We start from the raw sequence: 17,715 nt of genomic DNA, 5'->3' as shown, positions 1-17,715 counted from the left end.
CTGGCAGTGTGGCACTGCCCGGAGCACTGAGCAATGGATTGTCTTGTAATGTACTTCTATTGGTTACTGTCCTCCTTTGCCTGAGGGATATCCCTATCTCACTCTGCACACCTATAGACTGCGAACTTCCTAAAGACCAGACACCATTTCAATCTATGGCCTCAGTACTCCCCAGTGCCTCATAACAGCATGCCTTTTGACAAAAATAAACCCGTGTGACAGCATTTGAGACAAATGGTGAAAAGGAACACATTAAAAAAATTCCAGATCCCTTATTAATTGTCCATAGAAGCCCGGATACTCCCATCTGGACAGTAGTCAAATTTTGCTACTTGCTATAAATGATCTTTCTGCACTTGAATTCAGTCTCTTCCCCTCTTCAAATCCCTACTTAAAGCTCACCTCCTCCAAGAGGCCTTCCCAGACTCAGCTCCCCCCTTTGTTCCCTCTGCTCCATCTACCCCTCCTTCCCCTCTCCGCAGCTAAACCCTCTTCTCCCCCCTTTCCATCTCCTCCTCCCCCCTCCGGTCCCACCCCCTCCCCCTCTCCGGTCCCACCTCCTCAGCACTGTACTCGTCCGCTCAACTGTATATATCTTCATCACCCTGTTTATTTTGTTTAATGAGATGTACATTACCCTGATTCTATTTATTTGCCATTGTTTTTATGAGATGTTCTTCCCCTTGACTCTATTTATTGCCATTGTTCTTGTCTGCCTGTCTCCCCCGATTAGACCGTAAGCCCGTCAAAGGGCAGGGACTGTCTCTATCTGTTGCCAACTTGTACATTCCAAGCGCTTAGTACAGTGCTCTGCACAGAGTAAGCGCTCAATAAAAACTATTGAATGAATGAATATATGCCCTTCCTCCAACTACCAAGAATAACTCTGGAGCGCTACTGGATTTGAATCATCTCTCCCCCCACCCCCAGCAAGGCTCTCACCCAGTTGCCCTATCTTCCATCATTCATGTGTATTTGAGTGCTATGTGCAGAACACTGTACTAAGCGCTTGGGAGAGTACAGTCCAACAGAATTAGCAGATACATTCCCTGACCATAATGAGCTTCCAGTCTAAGGAAGCCCAGAAAGCCTTACTGCAAGTGCTGGAGTCCCTCAAGCCCTTGGGCATTGCAAAGCCCACGGTAAACCAGAATTCCTGCTGAAGGAGCAGGCTCTCAGTCCGACCCTCCTCGGCCTCCTCAGAGGTACATGCCCCTATTATGGATCCTTGCCTCTAGACATTTCTTCCCAGCCCCCCAAGCCCTCTTGAAGACAGAAATCGACCAGATTTCATTTCACTTTAATGAGATGCTGGAAGGGCCTGCCCTCTCCCCAGGATGCGGGACTCTGATCAGAAACAACCAGTCACTATCTTTTAACAAGTCAAGAAACTAGGCTGGACTTATTGGCAAGCAGGTGATGGGGTGGGGGGCGGGAGGGCAACATTCAAGCTTCAAACTGGAGTAAAGCACCGCGGAGAGTAACAGTCATTTGGGGCCACACAACAAGTAGAGGCTCAAATGTTGAAGAAATAGCTCGCTGGATTCTAACTATAAAATGAGAGGAGATAAACAACCAGAAAGATGGAAAGACAATCAAAAGGAGAAATGGTGAAAATAGAAATATAAGGCAAAATGGGCTGGGGTATTCAAAGTGGTGAAAAAGAGAAATGGAGTAGATAAAGAACGATTCCAATAACGGTAGCTCTAGTCTAAGGTTATCACACGCTCCGCTTGAGGAAGTGTGACGGAACAATCAACAATTTTTAAGTCTCTCATTTTGGTACGGTTATAAGAGTTTGCTTTTCTACTAATGGAATTTAACTCAGCAAAGATTAACAGGATTGGGTAAGGCACAGGTTACTCACCCACGGTAAAGATTATCCCACAAAGTTAACGAACCAGAAAGTAGACTAACCCTCAAGTCAACTGCTAGACGGGAGTTTTCTAGGCCACTTTAGCTAGATAATGCTCAAAAGACAGGATGGCTCTACCGTTCAGGTCCTTTCCTGTTTCACGACCCTTGAGCCGGTACATAATGTTCAATTCACCAGGAAAACATCCCAGGTGAACCGACTCAGAGTAGTACATAGTCATGCCAGTTCCCTCAGATCTAGGGGTAGGTGGGTAGTAAGTCATTATCTAAATAAATGGTTACACTCCTTTGGTAGAACATTTATTACAGGTGAGTCACTTGTGCTTCTCAAAATTTAAATATCAAGCTCAATCATGCATTGTGAGCAAACTGTGTAAGTGTGATAGCAACCGTAAGAGACAGTGTGGTCTAGTAGATGGAGGAGGGGCCTAGGAGTCTGCAGGACCTGGGTTCGAATTCCTGCTCCACCAGATGTCTGCTGTGTGACCTTAGGAAAGTCATTTCACCTCTCTGGGCCTCAGTTACCTCATCTGTGTCCAACTACAACACTAACCTAAAACTAACCTAAACCAAAAGATTTAATCCCAATCTTCTTTTTTATGGTATATGTTAAGCACTATGTGCCAGGAACAATCCTAAGTGCTGGAGGTGGTACAAGCTACTCAAGACTTTTACGAAAGAATGCTAAAGTGTAAAAGGTCTAGATATATTTGAACTTCAAAGCTGTGCCTAAGCAGAGACAGTAGGCAGGTATGAAAAAACCAAATGGAGCAAATGAGAATGACAAAACCCCTTTTAGAATACTTTGCTATCAGTGTACGGACTCAGAGCTCATTCTTCATTCCTCACTAATTCACCTTTTCACTCTTGTTCTCAACTCTCCCACCCCCGGGCTCTTGCCCTCCCTCCTGTCTGGAAATTCCTCCTCCTGCCCGTCTGCCAGACACCGGTGAGGAGGCTTATGCCCTGAGAATGGTGTTCGACATGTAGAAAGTACTTATTATAACAACACTTTTGTGAAATCATTATGTCACCTAAGGAATTCGGTAATTAAGAACCAGCAACGCCAACTGCTCCTTTCTGTTCACGTGTTTTATGAAGATTTTTCCTTTTACTGAGTGTTCATTTATGAGCGCTGAGTCATTAAGAGGCCTTTCCCGACTAAACCCTCATTTTGTCTTCTCCCTCTCCCTTCTGTGTTGCCCTTTGCCCTTTGGATTTGTACTCCTTATTCATCACACCCTCAACCCTACAACATCCATGAACAGATCCCCTCTAGACCGTAAGAGCATTGTGGGCAGGGATTATGTCTGCTAATTCTGTTGTACTGGATTCACTCAAGTGCTCAGTACAGTGTTCTGCACATAGTTATAAGTCCTCAATACCAATGACCAATTGATATTCATAAATGATTTCAATGTCTGTCTCCTCCGATCAATGACAACCTCCGTGTGGGCAGGGTACAGGTCTCCCAACTGTTTTATTGTACTCTACCAAGAGCTTAGTACAGTGCTCTGCACACAGTATGCACCCAAATATGACTGACTATAGTACTATTTATTCAGCACAAAAATGCACAACAACTGGTTGGGAATGAACAACAGAAGCAAAATTACAATATAATTGAGGGAGAAAGACTTCTACAATTATTTACAAATAGTGGAAGAGGTAGGAGAAAGGATGAGAAAGGAAGGAGAGTGGTTATACCAGGATGAAATATCAAAATAAATCAAAATAACTGGATGTGTATGCAAACATGGGTGGTAACGATGGGTGTTGGGCTGCTTTAACCTGGGGTGCTGTTAAATCAACAGGGAAAGGTGAAATTTTAGGAAGGCTTTGAAGAGGGGGAGAAACAGCCTGAATGAAGGGATGGAGGTGGAAGAGTTGAAAGTGAGCAGTGGGGAAGAATGCACTGGCAAGTAGAAAAGAACTGAAACATAATGACAGAGATAGCAGAGAGTTTGAAACCAACTGAGGATTTCTAACAAAGAGATAGAAAGGAAAGCCAATGGGGATTCCTGGAGCAGAGAGACGAATGTCCAAGTGACCCTCCAGGAAGATGATCAGGGTTGCCGAGAGGTCTATGGACTGAAGGAGTGGGAGGTGGGGTCTGGGAGGCCAAGAGGCCGGCTGTTTCACTGTCTAACCAAGATAATGACGAGAACTTGTACCAAGCAGTAGGCTGAGTGAAGATAAAGGGATACGGGAAATGTTCTGGAGGAAGAACTAGCAGGATATCAAAGTTGGCTGCATGAGAGCGCAAAAGGACCATTAGAAGTCAAGGACAACATCAAGGTTTCGGGCTTCTGTGACAGAAGGATGGTGTTGTTATCAAAACAGATGGGAAAGCTGGGAAGAGGGCAGTGTTCAGAGGGAAGGCAAGAAGGTCAGTTTTCTATCCGTTGAGCTTGCGGTTCCGGCTGGCCACCCAGGTGGAGATGTCCTAGAAGCAACAGGAAATGTGAGACTGAATAACAGGGGAGGGACTAAGCTAGAGAGGCAGTCTACAAGTCACTTTAAAATGACTGCCAAATTTGCTATGCTTTGTGATAAATACTTCTCTAATTAAACTTTGCAGACTTATCTAAACAACTGAATCAGATGTTTCTGATCTAAACCCAATCTCCCATTACCTTCAAAATTTTGCTAACCTGGAAAGAACCATTCAAATACTAAGACAAACAAAAAGTTTTCCAACTTGGAAAAACATGCTCAGCAGAATATTGTACAGTAGAGGCACATCTGCTAAAAGAAATAACTGCATTTTGGTATATATGTCAGTTCTTAGATAGAAATAAAACTGAAGTATCTAAATGGCATTCCCTTCTATAACTGAGGCTTGGGCTCACTTCTTCACCCCACTTATCTTTCTACTTAGTTTAAGTAGTTGTCAGGAGAACTAACTGCATAAGCAAAAAGTAGGTCAGAGTCATTCTTAAATATAAAGCTAGGCTTCATCATGATTTATTCAGAGAAACACAATTTCATATTGCTTAGAAAACCACAGGCCCTTTAATCTTTCCAAAGAGTTTTCTTGATGTTCAGGCTGTGGAGATTCATTTTTCTATTGGTTTCGGGCTCAGGAAAGCCTTTTTTTGGTTGAAGTTCAAAGTCCATGGAGCCCTTCAGTGAAGAGAGAGGCAGCTGTGAAGCACGCTTTTACTAAGGATGTCTGATGGTCTGGGAAATTAAGGCTCAGGAAGAACTAACTTCAGAACTGATGATGGCATGCAGACGACTGGACAAACCATGTCAAGCTGTCAACAACCAGAGAACCTACTGTATTTCAGGTGACTTAGTGGAAAGAGCATGGACTTGGGAGTCAGAGGTGGTGGGTTCTAATCCCAGCTCCACCAGTTGTCAGTTGTGTGACTTTAAGCATATCACTTAACTTCCCTGTGCCTCAGTTACCTCATCTGTAAAATGGGGATTATGACTGTGAGCCCCACACGGGACAACCTAATTACCTTGTTTCTAAACCAGCACTGAGAACAGTGGGTACACAGTAAGCACTTAATAAATACCACCGTTATGATTGTCAGTTTTCTGCCTGTGAAGAGGGCTTCTAGCACCAGGAAAGAGATTCCTAGCCCACCTCTGCCTCTTCAAATTAGAAGGTTGAATCGTGGTCTTTACCGATGCTTCTTAAAAAAAAAATCAAGACTCTTTGCCTCTTGCAACTCTAGTTTTTCAACTGAGAGAAATCAGTGAAACCAGGATCCATCGATGGTATGTATTGAGTGCTCAGTGTATGCAAATCACTGTAGGAAGGCAGAAGAAAAGGAGGTACCTATAGCCCCTTTCTATAACTGACACTGAATGCATAAAGTAGGAGCTTCAGAGTTGGTTTGGTGCCTGTTGCTTTATCCAACAGATACATTATCACTCTTCCCCAATCATGTGGGGATTCATGTACATTGTACATTCAAAACATCAAAAATATCTAAGGATCAGATCAGTGATTGGGGTGCCACTTATATGTGGAGATGAAATGGGGGCTATGCACTCCATAACACCGTCCACCACCATTTTCCTCCACAGTTTTGGGGCAGGGTGGGCAGCTGTAACTAACTGCCCTGCCCCTTGGGGCCAGAAAAGAGTTGGAAGTTGAGCCAAGACGCCAGCTCCCTCTTGCGTTCTGCTGGCCCGCCACCGCCCCCAGCTTCTCTAGCCCTAGCTGAGCCCCAGAGGGATGGTCACCTCACTCTTTGGCCCCCAATCAGGGGCAAGCTGGGGCTCGGCGCTTCGGCGGCACCTGATCTGCTGCTGCTCGGAGACAGCGGAGGGTTCGTAGCCCCCTCCCTTCCTCTCCTGCTCTTTCTCCCCCCACTCCACCTCTCCCTCTTCAGCCCACTGCTCTTCCCTTCCTTTTAGTCTCTCCCTCTCAGAGCTCCAAGCCCTTGCCCAAAATGAGAAGTTGGCAGCCCTGCCAAGAATCCTTCTAGCCTAGATGTCTGACCCCGATTGTGCTAAGTGAGGAACCAACTGATGGCTGCCCTCCTTGATCTGCATCCCATCCTATACGTCAAGAAGCCTGAAGACAGAATGGAGACGACGACTACAGAAAACCACAGAAATAAAATTGCATAATAATTCAATCTCCACAAGGGGTGGAGGTATCTGCTGGAATGACCTGACCAGGAAGGCGAGACCTGGCAAAATAATATCTCCTAGAGGGGTTTGGGGACGGGGAGGGCTTGGAAAGTGGGAATGGCCTGGTTTAGCAGGTTTTAGGATGGAAAAGTTTCATCTGGAGGAAGAGCATGAGCAATCGGTTGGAAGGACATTAGTTAAGAAGTTGGGGGACAGGAGTGAAAGTGAACCCGGGAGTTTTGCAGGCAGAAAGACTAGAAAGGCAGAGATACAGAAAGCCTTGAATTCTACAAATGGAAGTGAAAAGTGAGGCCACTGGAGGCTTTTGAGGACATTCTTTCGTACTCTCCCGAGTATGGACTACAGTGCTCGGCCCACAACTGATGTTAAGTAATCGAATGCTGGGGAGGAGGGAGTAGCTTCTGAAGCCCTATTTTAGGGCCTACTGTCTCCCCCTCTTAACTGTAAGCTTATACATTTAGACTGTGCGCCCCTTGTTCAGCTGGGATTGCCTATCCGTTGCCAAACTGTACATTCCAAGCGCTTAGTACAGTACTCTGCATATAGTAAGCACTCAAATACGATTGAATGAATTGTGAGCAAGGAACGTGTCTATCAACTCTGTTATACTCTACTCTCCCAAGTGTCTACGACAGTGCTCTGTAAACACACTAAGCACTTAATAAATACCACTGATTAGTCCATTTCTTTCAGGGCCACAGGGGCTCCACAAACCCCCTGATCCAGACACCCACAGCACTCTCGTCACACCCAGTGCCCCAACTGCCAACAAAGGGGAAATGAACACAAAAAGAGGTCCAGGATGCTTGGTTGGGGATGTGCAGTCCCTGAACCTCTTTTCCATCAGTGCATTTTCTTGAACAGTATGAGCTAATACTGAGAATGAGAAGCAGCGTAACTTAGTGGAAAGAGCACGGGCTTGGGAGTCAGAGGTCGCAGGTTCTAATCCCAGCTTTGCCACTTGTCTGCTGTGTGACCTTGGGCAAGTCCCTTAACTTCTCTGCGCCTCAGTTACCTCATCTGCAAAAATGGGGATTAAAAAATGTGAGCCCCATGTGGGACAATCTGATTTCCTTGTATCTACCCTAGCGCTTAGAACAGTGCTCTGCACATAGTAAGTGCTTAACAAATACCATAATTATTATTAGTACATGGCATTGTTTTTTTCAAGGCGGAGTAGTATGATAGGCTGTATGAAGAGTGAGGTGTCTGGTCTTCTGATCAGGCCTCTGCCACCAGGTCTTGTCGAATACTTGTCTCCCTGGACAGCCTCTTCTTTTTTCCATGGTTTCTAAGTTCTATGTGCCAGGCACTGTTCTACGTGCTGGGGTAGAAACAGGCTAATCAGGTTGGACACAGTCCTTGTCCCACATGGGGCTCACAGTCTTAAGCAGCGTGGCTCAGTGGAAAGAGCACGGGCTTTGGAGTCAGAGGTCATGGGTTCGAACCCCAGCTCGGCCACTTGTCAGCTGTGTGACTTTGGGCAAGTCACTTAGCTTTTCGGTGCCTCAGTTACCTCATCTGTAAAATGAGGATTAAGACTGTGAGCCCCACGTGGGGCAACCTGATTCCCCTGTGTCTACCCCAGCGCTTAGAACAGTGCTCGGCACATAGTAAGCGCTTAACAAATACGAACATTATCATTATTATTATTATTATTATTATTATTAACCCCCATTGAACAGGTGAGGTAATTGAGGCACAGAGAAGCGAGTGATTTGCCCAAGCAAGTGGCAGAGCCGGGATGAGAACCCAGGTCTTTCTGACTCCCAGGCCCATTGTCTAGTCACTAGGCCATGGCTTCCCTATTAATGGGTTTCCCCATGATTCGGGAAACCCTAACTCTATCCAAGATTCTCCTCGGCCTTGAGTTTTACCCCTGTTCCCTTCCAATTGTCATGAAAATAGAAGTGAGAAGCCAATCCTTTGTTTTCCCCTTGCCCAAGATCTGTGTAAGAAAGGTGGGGGGGGAGGGAGGGGGAAAATCATCTCACCTGGAATGCTCCCTTTCCCTCTATGCCACAACTAGGTGGGAAAAGTTTCCTTTGACCAATGTGACAACTGAACAGCTTGTCAAGTTAGTTCTATTCAACAGGAAATATTGGTATGCAAATGGGATATTTGGTATGCACTTAGTACGAAGCGCTGTACTAAGTGCTAGGGTCAATACAAGATATTCGGGAAGACAGTCCCTGTCCCCCATGAGGCTCAGTCTAAGGAGGGGGAACAAAGGGAACTGAATCCTTATTTTTAAAATGAGGCAACTGAGGCATGGAGAAGTTAGTGACATGCCCAAGGTCAGCCAGCAGGCAAATGGCAAAGCCAGGATTAGAGCCCAGGTCCTCTGTTCTCACTAGATCATGCCAATTCCCAAAATTTATAAAACAGTATAACAAAATATCATCTGGAAAAAAACATGACAAAACATCAAAATAGATTATTAGAAATACATTGCAGAACGGTCCTCCTTTACAAAAATAGGTTACTTTTAAAATATTACCATCAAGATTAATGGTCTCATACAGTCAGATGTTCCCCATCGGTATACATTAAATTTTAAAACAGTACAGGCTACTGTTTCCTAGAAACCAGACAAAAGAGTTTGCAATCATTAAATTTTCCCTAAGTGCTCAGCAAATGAAATAATAACTGCAACCCCAGATGTATCAGTGCTATTTTAAAAGTTTTTTCTTCAGCGACTAAGATCCTAACTTTACAACAGCTATGGCTCACTCGATACGGTGATTTTAATGTCTTCGTCGGCTTAACTTTTCAGAGCCAACATCTCTACCATATTAAGATTTCCAGAACTAGGAAAACAGAATGAAACCTGAGCTTCATCCCATTTAAAACCCATTTGTCGGTCGATTATGGACAGAACTGGGGTTCTCCAACAAGGACATGTTCCACAGGAATAAAGATCACTCAGTAGTAAAAAAGACTCGGCCACTTGACAGTGACATGAAAGAAACAAGAAACTTTGTAAAGCTGAAAGCAAATGTCAATCCAGTAGATCGAATACGTACTTGTGGTAAGTTCCCTAGCCTGGATCGCCCTTCCTCTCCATATATGCCGGACCACCACTCTCTCCACCTTCAAAGCCTCATTAAGGTCACATCTCCTCCAAGAGGCCTTCCCCGATTAAGCCCTCTTTCCCCCGGCTCCCTCTCCGTTCTGCGTCATCTATGAGCTTGGAACTGTGACTTTTGGGCATTTGATGTTCACCCCACCTTCAACTCCACAGCCCTTATGCACAGATCTTTAAATTATATATTATGGATCATTTATTTATATAAATGTCAGTCTCCCGCTCTAGACTGTAAGCTCATTGTGGGCAGAGAATGCACCTCTCAACTCCGTTGTACTGTATTCTCCCAAGCGCTTAGTATGGTGCTCTACACTTAAGTGCTCACCCATTGATTATCAGGATTTTAGAATGGATTTAGTAAAAGCCACTGTTATCCACTTCTCCCAGATGACAAACGTGCAGTAATTAACAGCTTTTCTTGGACTTCTATTTCAACACCACACTGTGTGGGTAGTTTTGAAAAAGGATGTCATTCTGATATTTATTGACCACTTACTTTGTTTGTGCAGAGCACTGTCCGAAGCGCTTGGGAGAGTACAGAAGAATCAGTGGACACATTCCCTGCCCTTAAACAAGCTAATCTCTCTGCTACTTTCTCTTTGTGTTATAAAAGGCTGTCTTCATGAGAGTTCAAATAAGTTCAAATCCAAAATCCAGGGATTTCTGAATAAAGTATGATTAAGAGAGGAACTTGGGGGAAAAAAAGTTTTAATAATATGAAAAAAGGTCTTCCCTAATTCGTGTAGACAGAAACCATTGAAAAATTAATGAGTCACAGCCGGAGGGATGAAGATCGCAATCAATGGATGGTATTTACTGAGCTCCCTCTGTGTGCACTGGATTTAAGTGCCTGGGAAAGTACAATACAATCAAGTTGGTAGCCACAATCTCTGCCCACAGGGAGTTTGCAGTCTACAGGGAGACAGACAGTAAAATGAAATTCAGGTGGGGAAACAGTAGAGTAGAAGGATGTGTATGTAAGTGCTGTGGGGCTGATATGAGCACCAAAGTGCTTCAGTGGTTCACAACCAAGTACATAACACACAAGGAAGTGTGGGTAGGGGAAATGAGGGCTTAGTCGGAGAAGGCCTCTTGGAGATGGGATTTTGAAGACAGGGCGAGCGGTGGGCTGGCGGATATGAAGGGGACCAGAGTTCCAGGCACAAAGAAGGCCTTGGGCAAGGGGCAAGGGGACAGAGGCAGGAGAGACAAGATCGAGGTAGAAAGAGTAGGTTGGCGGTAGAGGAGCAGAGTGTGCACGCTGGGCTTTAGAGGGAGAATAGTGAAGTAAGATAAAAGGGAGTCAGCTGATTGAGTGCATTAAAGCCGACAGTAGGGAGTTCCATTCATCCATTCAGTCATATTTCTTTGAGAAGCAGCAGGGCGTAGTGGCTAGAGCAAGGGCCTGGGAGTCAGAAGGTCACGGGTTCTCATCCCGGCTCCGCCACTTGTCTGCCGTGACCTCAGGCAAGTCTTTTCACTTCCTTGGCCCTCAGTTACCTCACCTGTAAAATGGGGACTGAGACCGGGAGCCCCACGTGGAACAGGGATCGTGTCCAACCTGATTACCTTGTATCCATCCCAGTGCTTAGTACAACACCTGGCATATAGTAAGTGCTTAATGCCATAATTATTATTATTTGCTGAATGCTCACTGTGTGCAGAGCACTGTACTAAGCGCTTGGGGGAGCACAATCCAACAATAAAAAGAGTCTCATTTCCTGCCCACAATGAGCTTAGAGCCTAGAGGGACAGACACACACCCACCCCTCTTTTCCCATCTTCAAAGCCCTCCTAGAATCCCTCCTCTTTCAGGAAGCCTTCCCGAAAAATTCAGAACACGCTGGTTGTGCGACAACCCAACAGCTGTCACCCTTAGAACTTCTGCGTTTTATTCCTAGACTCAGCAATTACGCGCATACATACATTTTTATCTGAATTTTCATTTGCATATCCAATGACTTCTTCTGCAGTTTCAGCCCCATCTAGTGAATTACTTCCTCTTCCACCCTTGTCTGTCTCTGCTGACTACACACATCGAGCGCCCTGCCTCGAGTTGGCAATCGCGCAGGCAACGAACCACGCTCCGTGTCTGAAATAACCATCTGAGTTCTCGTCCTGGGGAAACTGCTGAGAGAGGGAGGGCTGGTGCTAGAATTACAAGGCTTAAATCCGGTCAGGGAGAGGAAAAAAAAAAAGTGAAAGCCACGTGAACCCCTGATTGCGTGGCCACAGTCTCTTCGGCAATAGCCACAGAAACCCGCTGCAGGGCTGCCGAGAATCAATCTATCAGTGGGATTTTTTGAGTGCTTACTGTGTACAGCATACTGTACTTAAGTGCTTAGGAAAATACACTTCAACAGCGTGGACAGATATTCCCTGCCCACAAGAAGATTAGTCTAGAGGGAAGTCAACTTAAATTATGGATAGATACATAACTGCAGTGGCAGGGAGTGTCAAATTACACCACGCTACATAGAGCTTCTCCCTCTGCACCGTCCTCCTTGCCATTTTTTCATTATTTTTTTCCAGAGGTATTTGTTAAGTGTTTCCAGTGTGCCAGGCACTGTAATAATAATAATGTTGGTATTTGGTTAAGCGCTTACTACGTGCAGAGCACTGTTCTAAGCGCTGGGATAGATACAGGGTAATCAGGTTGTCCCATGTGAGGCTCACAGTCTTAATCCTCATTTTACAGATAGGTAACTGGGGCCAGGGAAGTTAAGGGACTTGCCCACAGTCACACAGCTGACAAGCGGCAGAGCAGGGATTCGAACCCATTACCTCTGACTCCCAATCCCGTGCTCTTTCCACTGAGCCACGCTGCTTCTCTGTACTAAGCACTGGGGTAGACACAAGCTAATCAGGTTAGACACAGTCCACATCACACATGAGGCTCACAGTCTTAATCCCCATTTTACAGGTGAGGTAACTGAGGCACAGAGAAATGAAGTGACTTGACTGAGGTCACTGGCCGGAAAAGTGGCAAAAGTGTGATTAGAACTCAGGTCCTTCTCACTCTCAGGCCCATGCTCTATCCACTAGGCCTCACTGCTTCTCACACTGTCATTGCTCTCTCCCTGGAGCAGTGGTGCCCAGTGGCAGTGTAGCACAGTGGCATCGAGTGGCCAGGTAGGGAGCTGGGGACGTCGTCTCCAGCAATGAGTTTCCACTCCCAGTTCCACATTAGAAAAGGGAAAAGGTTAAGGATCAAATCCCTGGTCTCAGATGCTTTCATACCAAAACAACTCTTAAAAAGGAACTGAAATGTTTAGGAAGCTACCTTATTCCCAGAATTGACAAAGCTCTAACCAACCTATGCAAACCTGCAAGAGGGGAGGCTCTTGAGCACTAAGGATGTACCTTAAATTATGGAACTTGTCAAACTCTTACTATGAGCTAAGCACTGTTCTAAGCACTGTAGTAGGAACAAGTTAACCAGGTCAGACACAGTATCTGTCCCGCATGGGTTTGCAGTCTAGGTAGGAAGGAGTAGGACTTAATCCCCACTTGACGGATGAGGGAACTGAAGCAGAGAGAAGTGAGTTGCCCATGGTCACACGGTAGATGCATGGCAAGACCAGGATTAAAATCCAGATCCTCTGATATTTAGGCCCATGCTCTTTTCACTAGGTCATGCTGCTTCTCTTCAAATATATTATTCAGTAGAACTGCTTCAGTAAAGAACACAATTTTACTTGTATCGGAATTTAATATGTGGAAAGGGAAAGCTTTCCCCTTGGCTTGCATTCTCTTTCATTGGCTTTTAAGCCATTATGTGGCAATGCTTTTGTTCAACAAAATTATAATTTAAGAATTAGAATTCTTTCTTGCTACCCAGCAAAGTCTGAACCAGGAGTCCTTTAATTAATTCATTTGATGTATTTCACTTAATTCCAATAGAAGGGACGTAAACAAACGAGAGTTCAGGGATGGGGCTAAAGCTCCCCTCCCCGTCGGCATTCAAGGGCACAACCCTCGCTCACCCCCCTCCTCCAAGGGCCAGGTCGCCCACGGTTGGTGACCCATCACCACTTCCCCTGGCCAGGATGTCCACCCGTATCCACGTTTAGTTTCACATTTCTTCAGCAGCTACAATGCCCCACACAGCGTGTTAAGCACTGGGGCAAATACGAAATCATCAGTTGAGGAAGAAACAGGCACAGAGAGGTTCAGCGGCTCGCTCAAAGGCAGCCAGCAGGCTCGTGGTAGCAATGGAATGAGACCCCAAGTCCGGAGACGTGGCCGGAAGAGAAGCAGCGTGGCTCAGTGGAAAGAGCCCGGGCTTGGGAGTCAAAGGTCATGGGTTCTAATCCTGACTTCACCCCAGTCAGCTGTGTGACTGTGGGCAAGTCACTTCACTTCTCTGTGCCTCAATTACCTCATCTGTAAAATGGGGTTTACTGGGAGTCTCACCTGGGACAACCTGATTACCCTGTATCTACTCCAGTGCTTAGAACAGTGCTCTGCACATAAGTGCTTAACAAATACCAACATTATTATTATTAATAACGGGGGGGGGGGGGGTGACGGGTAGGTGGACTAGCTGCCAGCCCCCTTCATCTCCTTGGGAGGGTGCCCACTGCAGCAATCCTCTGCAGCTGACAGACCATATTCCAAAGGAAAATCATGACGAGGACGGGAGGACCTTGCCCTACCTCCTCCACCCACCATGGACAGGTTGCTGGACTTCCAGGAACTCTGATGGGAGATTTAGGCTAGTAACTGTATAACGCTTTTATTTTCTTTAATTAATGTCTGCCTCCCCCTCTAGACTGTAAAGCCATTGGGGGGCAGGGAATGTTTCTGTTTATCGTTCTACCGGACTCTGCCAAGCACATAGGACGGTACTCTGCACGCAGAGCAGGCGCTCAATAAATCTGAATGACCGACTGACGCTATCATTGCTGTGTGATCTTGGGCAAGTCACTTAACTTGCTTAGGGAAGCAGCATGGCTCAGGGAAGCAGCGTGGCTCAATGGAAAGAGCCCGGACTTGGGAGTCAGAGGTCATGGGTTCACATCCCGGCTCCGCCACTTGTCAGCTGGTGACTGTGGGCAAGTCACTTCACTTCTCTGAGCCTCAATTCCTCATCTGTAAAATGGGGATGAAGACTAGGAGCCTCACGTGGGACAACCTGATTACCCTGTATCTCCCCCAGCGCTTAGAACAGTGCTCTGCACATAGTAAGCGCTTAACAAATACCAACATTATTAACTTCTCTGTGCCTCAGTTACCTCATTTGTAAAATGGGGGAAATTCATTCATTCATTCAATAGTATTTATTGAGCGCTTACTATGTGCAGAGCACTGTACTAAGCACTTGGAATGTACAAATCAGCAACAGATAGAGACAGTCCCTGCCCACTGACGGGCTTACAGTCTAATCGGGGAAGACAGACAAAAAATGGAAATCGAGCCTGTGAGCCCTCGTGGGACAGGGACTGTGTCCAATCCAATTTGCTGGCATCCACCGCAGCGCTTAATACAGTGCCTGGCACATAGTAAGTGCTTAACAAATACCATAATTATCATTACACTGTAGTCACACAATTTAACGAGAGGCGTCATTTCAAATTCCAAGGATGCTTAAATTACTGTAAATGGAGGCTTGGTGGTGGATGGGGGAGTGGGGGTAAACGGGTCTATACCAGCCCCTCACTGGGTTGGGAATAAGGGGTGTGTCCCACCTTGCTTCGAACATCCCCTGCTTCTAACTGCAGGCTATCCACTCTACTCATCAAGTTTAACACGTTCCATAATTTAAAGTATTCATTCATTCAATAGTATTTATTGAGCACTTACTATGTGCAGAGCACTGTACTAAGAGCTTGGAATGTACAAATCGGTAACAGATACAGTCCCTGCCCTCTGTTGGGCTTTCAGTCTAATCGGGGGAGACAGACAAGAACAATGGCAATAAACAGAATCAAGGGGAAGAACATATTAAAACAATAGCAAATAAACAGAATCAAGGTGATGTACATCTCATTAACAAAATAAATAGGGTAATGAAGATATATACAGTTGAGCGGATGAGTACAGTGCTGAGGGGATGGGACGGGGGAGGAGCAGAGGGAAAGGGGGGAGAAGAGGGTTTAGCTGCGGAGAGGTGGGGGGGGGTAGAGGGAGCAGAGGGAAAAAAGTACATCCTAGGTGCTCAATAGTCTCCACATTTTCAGTCAGCACAGATTAGTGAGCCCCTTATTGGGGGGGGGGGGATTGTCTCTATCTGTTGCCCAATTGTACTTTCCAAGCGCTCAGTACAGTGGTCTGCACACAGTAGTGCTCAATAAATGCGATCGAATGAATTAGTTACAACCGTATCCCGTCAACGAGGGAGCATCATTCTAACAGCCCTCCGCAGGTGAGAGCCACAGCTGCCAGAGCTGTGGACAATCTCTCTCATCTCCCGCCTCCCTCCTCCTCCTCGGACCGACACAGAGCAACTCTATTTCTAATTTCAACTAAATCTATGATCATTATTGCTGTCCATGCTCAATTACCCAAAGTTACAGGAGACAGCGAGAGCCAGGTTAATCGAAATCAAAAACCATAATCCCATTTCGGCCAATTCGACCTCTCTCTCCAGTTCCGCCTAACCTTCATACCAGGACGGCTAACAAACGGCAATGCTAATCGACTGCAGTATCACTTTTCCGGTTCTCTGCCCAGCTTCCAGGTGCTAATGACCGGGACGGAGGGTAAGACGCCGCCGAGGAGAAGCCAAGTGCCTTAACAATCCATTTGATCCTGTAACAATTTAATCAAGGGGCCACAACTGACATCCCTCCCAGCAACTGGCTTTTCTCCCACTTAGCACTTACATTTACATTAATTTACTGCATTTACTCCATTTTTCCATTCTTTTGCCATACCAGCTGCGCCTATGTTTTTCTCCCTGCTCTTACTGTTCAATCTGGGTCTCCCTGGTTCCCCCATTCGAATACAAATTCCTCAAGGGCAGGGGGCCGTGTTTTACACTTTCCTTGTACTTTTCCTAGGGCCCTCCCTCCTGGTACAGGGGTGGCCAAGCCTCACTGACTGAAGAGGTGCAAATCGAGAAGAGAATATGGCCAACGTCCACAGATCGCAGAGGAAAAAATTCCTTTAACCTGAAGGGCGAGCAGGCATTCCAAGGAGGTAAGGAGGTGACAGAGAATGAATTACCAACAACTAGTTCAATCTGGTTCATGCTACGGAATACCAAAACAGGCCGGAGAAGAGCCAATCCTCTGGGCCGCATTTGGCTAGACAAATTCTGCAGGAAGCCTCTCCTTCAGAAGGGAGAGGTTGAGGGAAGGAGCGCTACTTGCAGGTTGCAGAGGGCCAGGATGCAGTTTCATGTTTTTTGGGTTCTTTGTTTTAATCTCATTCTGCCAACCCTAAAAATAATTTTGAAGGCCCTTATCTGCTTGGGTCAGATTTTACTCCCGGTGGCCTCACCACCTTATACCTTCTCGGCTAGAGTTGCACCTCTACTGTTCCGCTCCTCTCCTGGGCTACAACGGGCAAAATCATTTCGATTTTCTGAATTTTTTTCCCCTTAAGATCGCTAAAGACTTAATGCCAATATTTTCCTCTCCCACTAGAACTCCCCGGCCGCATCTATAAACGTCTGATGAACAGCCAAGCGCTCCGTTCCTCGAAGTCCAAAGCAGCTAGCTACCACTGCAATGTGTGTCTGGAAAAAATGAAAAAGCTGCTTCAAAACTAGGAAACAATTCTTCGGGATTACCCATCATCCATTTCTCAAAGGCAACAATTTTAAAAAGACTTTGATTTTTATAAGTTCCATTATTCCAAATGGAAATAGAAGATTGGCCAGATCATTGCGGAGAAAATTGAGTTAGGATGATTAGTATGGCAGCCTATTCTGCCTTTCTCTTCAAAACCTCATATACAAACAAACTGAGTGAATGTGGCTGGGTTAGAGAAAAGAAAAAAAATCATCCAGGAAAACCAGCGATCCAACTTCAGGAGGGACTCGGACGCTAAAACACTCTGAAATAACTTTGGATCCATGACTCGGAAGTCACCTGCCCTAAGACACGATGAACGGACTATTTCTTTTAAAATCAGCACCTATGCATTTTAAAAGATTAAAAAAAAATAGAAAGAATCTATGTTCCCTA

The 17,715-nt window shown here is 45.7% G+C and overlaps 1 protein-coding gene across 5 annotated transcripts in view; it reads right to left on the bottom strand.

Moving 5' to 3' along the window:
• ZZZ3 (zinc finger ZZ-type containing 3) overlaps nt 1–17,715 on the bottom strand; it is a 107,039-nt gene that overhangs the window by 79,185 nt on the left and 10,139 nt on the right. The gene's annotated exons all lie outside the window — the stretch shown is intronic.

Source organism: Ornithorhynchus anatinus, chromosome 4 (assembly GCF_004115215.2).
Source record: "Ornithorhynchus anatinus isolate Pmale09 chromosome 4, mOrnAna1.pri.v4, whole genome shotgun sequence".
NCBI lineage: Eukaryota > Metazoa > Chordata > Mammalia > Monotremata > Ornithorhynchidae > Ornithorhynchus > Ornithorhynchus anatinus.
The sequence above is the reverse complement of the archived record's forward strand: the minus strand, read 5'-3'. Positions and strand labels throughout refer to the sequence as shown.